We start from the raw sequence: 6,778 nt of genomic DNA on the forward strand, positions 1-6,778 counted from the left end.
CAATGAAATGGTAGGAACAACTCTACCATTCGACTCTCGAACATAATTGCCCCAAAACGAAGTACATTTACTTGTATCTTTTGCATCTTGTACATATCTTTGACAATCCATCCATCCATCAAGCATGATTGGGGGGACCTGTGTAACCTACCCCCGAAACAGTGGGCTTTACATCTTTTGCGTTGCACGCAACGTACTAGTACGGGGCACTGTTTTTAATTGCTAATTGAGCAAAATACTTGATGGAATAGAATTAATTATGGTTTCATGTTTTTGGGCAGCACAAAAATTCAACCTATTTCATTTTGTTTCTCGTTTTTCTTCTCTCTCAATGTCTCACGCGAAAGCATAAATTGTTTAATTACTAATTAAGAATAGGAAACGGCACAATGGCTATATGGCACGGGGCACGGGGCAGGGGGCAGGGGCAGGGGCAGTGGCAACAAACGATAAATGTACAATAATGAATTAGAAGGCGAATCGAAGCCATTTGAGACATTATTTCGCCAGAGAGGCTCCCGTTCTCTTGGTTCTCTTTTTAGCGTGTGACAATTCGCATTAATTACGAGAAATGCTCCAAAAAAGAACCCATTACAGTGGAGGGGAGTGGCAGGGGACTGATCCCCGGAGGGGCAGTGTGGCGCACTTTCATTTCGCCACAGCCGGGGGATCCCCATTCCCTTTTCCGAGCTGCCACTGCCCCACTTGGCGTGTTTTAGGCTGCTGCTGCTGCTTGGACACTTGTGACATTTTCTTAATTGAAATGATGCGCGTTCGTTGATAAAATTTCGTTGCCTCCTATAAAGCATTCCCCTCTGCATTGCCTCTGTATCTTCTCTTTTTGCATAGTATCTGTGTGGACCACTCTCTTTGCACGTTTTTGCTGATGATTATTATTACTCTTCATTATTGTTCATTATTAAATGAGCCAGTATCTCTCCCGCTCTATCTCTCTCTCTCTTTCTGTTGCGTGTCGATCTGTTTTTGTGTAGGCTTTGTGGCATGTGCGACATGCAAGTATTTGGTGGCCTGAAAAAAGAGTAAAAGTATATGGCACGATCATCTCCAAATGGAAATGGACCCTCGGAAATGTACGAATAATTCCACAGATGAAATTTAAAGAAAATATAGATTTAAGGGAGGATAATGAAGTAGTTTCTTAATTAGAAAACTGGGAGGCAAAGAGACATTTCATAAGATACATATTTATTAATCATCGTATTCAGTTATGAATCTCGCAGTTAAATGTTATCTCAATAAATGCAAACTGAATAAAAATAGCAATTACGAGAATGAGCAATAGTTAAGATATTTTTTTAAGTATCAATTTATTATTTAATGTGCACAAAAATACCAGTTCCAACTTGTAAAAAACCACAGTAGATGGATGGTTCGTTTAGAGTAATATGTATGTATATAGGGAAACATTTGGGCCATTTTCCTTTGCCGCTAACTAGTTTCCACTTTCGGCAAATGATTTTCTTTTGATTTTCCTGCTGGTCCTTCTGATAGCATTAAAATTTCGATGGCTTTTTGCCTTTCACAGAGACGTTCGTACGTGCCTCACTCCCTCCATTTTGGCCATAAAAGTGCAGTTAAATGTGTTGCACAAGTTGCAAATTGGCCACACATCAAAAACACAGAGCAGACAGAGAGAGAGGGAGAGAGAGAGACAGAGAGAAATCCTTTCAAGACGAATGTCCCCGCCTTCTCCGGACCTCCTCCGATTTGCAGAATGCAGAATGCACTTATGGGGCATAAGTATTACTTTAATTATTCCTAATTAAAAGGCCGCCTACCTGGGGGCGTGGCCGTGCAGCTGCAGCTATTCCGAGTGTATGCCCCGACGGCACATAATTAAACATTTCGCCTTTGCCGATTTTCCTTTTTCTTTAACGATTTTTACGATTTCTTTTGCCTACGTAAAGAGTGACAACGTGACGCGCAACGACCCAAGAGAGGTGGGGGGGCATGCAACTGCAATTTGCCGCCGGCTTTTGGTTTATTTTTAAGGCTTGTTTGCCGCTGCATTTTATGCATTTTTATGCGTTCGTCATCCGTTTGTCATAAAAAAGCACACAACAGAGACAGAGAGAAACAGAGAGAGAGAGGCAGACACTCGCAGACATTCTTAATTTATAAATTAATATCTAATCATTTTCGTGGTTGTTTTCCATTTTCACAACTACTTATTTTTCGCATTAAAAGTTGTCGCAATGCGAATTTAATGGACTTCTCTGATGTGCGGAAGATGTGCCACTCAAAATGAAGCACTCAAATGGACATCAGACATCTCGGACATCAAATAGTCACTGCAGAGGGTTGTGAATGGAAAATATAGCCAAAACTCATGGGTTCGTATGGCTAATTGTATTTAAAGTCGGAGAAATATAGATAAAAACTAAATATTTATCTAGAAAAAACCACACTCTATTCTGAAAGGGCTGTAAGTGCACCACAAAAGCCGACGGATTTTCGTAAGTCATTGAAAGATGCCTCCAAAGAGACCTCCAAAATGGTGTTTAGATCAGTTGAAAAGATTAGTTAGCTAGGACTTTGTTACTTGTAGTTGCAGTGCGATCCATCCCGGTCTTTTCGTCCTTTAGTCCCTATGAAAAATAAGTTACTATGTTACAGTGCTTAATCTTAAGTATTCTATTATTTGCCATGGATTACGTTAACACTTCCACTGAAAGTCTCTGGAACAGCAACAACTGCCAATTGGCTTCCTTTAAACAGAGTTACCCGAACTAATAAACTCCTAGAAAATATCTATAAAATCTGCATTTATGGGCAATAATTACACGGCTGTAATAAGCCGTGGAGAGCAAGTGGCAGGCAGCCAACCGGCCGTACCGTCGAGCCGTCGAACCGTCGAACCGTCGAAAAGTCTCTGCCTGGCAACGACAATGAAAAGCGACTCAACAAAGAGACTAAACTCTGTATTAATTTGCAATTAATGCAGCTAATTATATTTAATTAAATGAGCGAGTCGAGCGGCAGGGCTAACAATGCACCGCACCGAGGTGCAGGTACAGATACAGATACGGCTACTGGGCCCGTGGCAGGGGCAGAGGGGGCTCAACTGCTGCTCGTAGAACCTGTGCAAAGTGTGCAGTGGTGGCACTGGGAAAAATGTATCGCGCAGGTTGGTCTGGCTTTGAAATGAAACTGATTATTACAATTGTTGCTGTTGCTATTTGTTGCTGTGAATTGCTGTGCTGATGATGATGCTTATTGTATCTCATAGATACGTAGATACGCTTACTCGCTTAGTTTTTTTTTTTTTTTTTTTGCACAAAAATGACACTGAGCCGCCGCAAGGCAATTGTAATAGATTTTTCGTAATTTTTTCGTGGGGTGGTTGGTGGCATTAAACTGTTTATGTGTAGAGTTTCATTCTGATTTAATTTCATTCGTGTATCTGGGAGATACGCCTGCCGCCTGCTGCCTGCCGCCTGCTGCCTGCCGCGGCTTATTGTTGCAAATTGCCATCCAGCACTGTCCAGTGCCACATTATTAGTATTTATTGTATTACGAGTACATTTCGTTTTATTATTAGAACGAGGCGACTATTTTCGAGTGGCTCTCACACGTACAGCATTTGTGAGTCTGCGTCTGTTTGCCCCCCGGATCCGACGATAATGATGATGCCCATTTTTCATGCTACTTCTGATCGTAATTAACGTTAATTAAAGTTACTAACCGCCAGCGTCGAAGGCGCATCTGCTTACGGGTTGCACTGTTGCAGCATTAGGAATACTACCATGTCAAGGTTCGAGATTTACATGAAAATTGCATTTCGAATCGGAATCGCGAGTGAAGTGCGTGAGAGGCTTAAAAGGTTTTTGTCTGTCTTTTGGCCAGCTGGGAATCCTAATGAACTATGAAGATGATTATGGGGCCATAAAAAGTTCGAAATTATCGGAGCTAATCTATGATTTTAAATGTTTCTATTAAGTTTGATGTAAGCACTTCACTTTGAAGGTCTGTCATCTGTTTTATGGACAGAAACTCCAATTTTAACCAATAACCAAAAGTATGCTAGGAGTTCGCCAGAATATTCATTGATAATATGATAATACTATTTACCTTTTTCTTTAGGTGTTCTTCAGGCAGTAGCAAATGTTGATTATATTTTCTGTTTTTCCCAAAATTTGTTCACAATTTTTCTGGTGATTCTTTAGATTTTTAGTCACTATCCAAATCCCAAGCATCCGTTAGATAACAATTCATTAAGAGTATCTTCTGGGAGATGGCTATCACACACATGCACAGACAAGCAAAAGCACAGACAAAAGAGTCAAGATCAACCAAGGATCATCTGCCACACACGCGACGTTGCAAGCCGGGGCGCGATGCCTTTGTGGCGCCAATATCTCGAATCTCAAACGCGGATCTCGGAATTTCGGAATCTCTCAAGTGTGGGACACTGTTTCGCTGCAGTGGCAGTTGCAGTTGCATCTATTGAATGTTGCAGATAGTATTTCATGGCACGCGCTGCTCTTCAGAGTTCAGTTGTGTGTGGGAGAGAGAGTGTATGTTGATTTGTTTGGTTTGGTTTGGTTTGGTTCTTGCTTCCACGCGCCGTCCGCTTTCGTCGTCGTGCAACGTCGTCGACTGAATGAACGTGCGGCGCACCAGACGGGCGCTTGGACCCCCAGCAATCATCAGCATAAGTAGTCGTCGAGTCGAGTCGACTCGAATCGTGTCGTCGCGTGGAGCAGTCGGGTCTCGGCCAGGCCAGTCGACGAGTGCAACTTACGAGAAACAACAAAACACGAGCAAACCAGACCGTTCTTGCCGAAGCGCAAGCCGAATCATGCCCCCCAAGCGCCTGCAGGAGCAAGCGAGAGCGAGAGCGCGCCAGACTCGCGGCCAGAGCGAGAGAGCACGTCATAGAGAGGGGGTGTGCGCAGGAGCAGCAACAGTATATGCACTTTTCCCTTCCACCCCCAACTCGCTCTGTCGATGGCAGTTAAAATAAAAATAATGACGTCATTAAGCGCACAAATGAGCGCTGCTGCTGCTGCTGCTGCTGATGCCGCTGCCGCTGCCGCTGCTGCCAGCCTCAATCGGCAGGAGAAGTTTAGTTTGAACGAACACTTGACGAAGCCCCAGCGAGCGAGAGAGTGCGATATAGAGGGTGGGAGAGAGAGAGAGCGACTGCGAGTGAGTGGTAGTTTGCGTTTTCACATGAGTGCTTATTGTGAGCGCAAAATTTGAGCATTTATTAGAGCAAATTCTGAGTAAAGGGGCAGGGGAGCCGTTTTTGAAGGGAGTGAAAGACGGCTTGGGCTTTTTTTGGGCTTGTTTTAATTCATGCTAAAATTTCCAAAAATTCTGCATAGATAAGGGATTCAGATTTGGTTAACAAAAATGCTTATATAATGCGGATATGGAAGCGGATTTCATTTGGAGGGATTGTTGGAGGTGCTTCTGTTGTTCTGCCAGATCCAATTCCAACGATACTGGATTAGAAATCGAACACTCATCAAAAGGACACAGAAAGGCTTCAAGTATTTCCGCAAGTAAATTTGACCCCTTGAAAGAAGGAAGTTTGGAGTTGTTCAAGGGTCCTTGCTCCATTTGCCACTTGCCCTCCCCCTGCCCCTGCCCCTGCCCCTATCCCTGTTCTGGTGGACAACTATTGCTGGAAATTAATAATTAAAATGCCAATCCACAGCAACAGCAACAGTCAATCGTATCATCTGCAAAAACCTCACTCGAGTTCCTCTCCCACGGAACCGCACTCATCCACCATCTCTCTCTCTCTGTTTCGCTCGCTCTCCATCTCTCACTTTGGACTCCCACAACAGACGAGTGTCCACTCCACCACCGGCACCACCCACCCGTCCCCCTGAATAGCACCGCATTCAGAAAACCGAAAAGTGCCAATAAATATGGAAGCGTTTTGCGTTGTTCTGCCCACTTCCATCGACTCCCACTCGCCCCACTTCTATTCCAGATCCCCACTCGCCATCAACACCCCCTCAACCCCACTGCTTCGTCTTGTGCTCCTTCTTCTTGGACTCTCATCCTCCTCATCCACCGATACCCGCTCCTCGACTACCTTTTGCACTAATTCACATTTGATGTTTTGTTGTCTGCGCCTGGTATACCCTTTGCAGAGGGCCCAATGACTTGGAGGACATCTTCACAACGAAGGAAAGTAATAGGTTCTAGCCATATCTTGTGTGTTACCCATTGGCGGACCGAATCGCTAATCTCTGCCATAGGAAACATCGCTGATCAGATATCCCTTTGGGGATCAACTCTGTTTGTTTCTGAAGACACAACGCCACTTTCTGTTTTGTAATCTGTTGCTTAACAGCTCTTCCGAATCGTCTGTAAAGTGTAGCAACGGTGTACCCTTTAAGAGTATCTACAGCTTCGACTCAAAAAGCTGGCCCTCCTTTGCTGTTGTGGCTGCTTGCATTTTTCTGGTCAATGAGGTTACAGTCAAGTCACTAGACAAGCTGCCACCGCCCCCGCCCCCGCCCCCGCCCCTGCCCATGCCACAACCCTGGAGGCCAGGACAGGGCAGAAGATGCAGCCAGCAACTCGTGCGGTCCTCAACCGGTCGCTGTCGGTCAGTCCTAGACGGACGGATCCAAACTGGCTGCCGATACGTCCTCTGCAGCCACTGCTGCTGTCTCTGTTGTGGCTTCCTCTGCTGCTGCTGCTGCTGCTGCCGGCCACTGTCTAGCCACCCACCCGCCTCAGCTATCGGAGGTGTCGATGACGTCGTCGTCGTCGCAGTCCTCTGGCCCCCTGT

The 6,778-nt window shown here is 44.9% G+C and overlaps 1 protein-coding gene across 7 annotated transcripts in view; it reads right to left on the bottom strand.

Annotated features, from left to right (window-relative positions):
* Positions 1-4,633, bottom strand: part of LOC108160338 (POU domain, class 6, transcription factor 2) — a 65,671-nt gene extending 61,038 nt beyond the window's left edge. For 5 of the 7 annotated variants that reach the window (XM_017294279.2, XM_017294277.2, XM_017294276.2 and 2 more), the window contains exon 1: positions 4,093-4,632. The gene's annotated coding sequence lies outside the window, so the exon portion shown is untranslated. Of the gene's footprint in view, positions 1-4,092 lie in introns of all 7 variants that reach the window. The other 2 variants (XM_017294274.2, XM_017294272.2) reach the window with 1 other exon arrangement.
* Positions 4,634-6,778: the final 2,145 nt, after the last annotated feature.

The sequence above is a fragment of the Drosophila miranda genome, chromosome 3 (assembly GCF_003369915.1).
Source record: "Drosophila miranda strain MSH22 chromosome 3, D.miranda_PacBio2.1, whole genome shotgun sequence".
NCBI lineage: Eukaryota > Metazoa > Arthropoda > Insecta > Diptera > Drosophilidae > Drosophila > Drosophila miranda.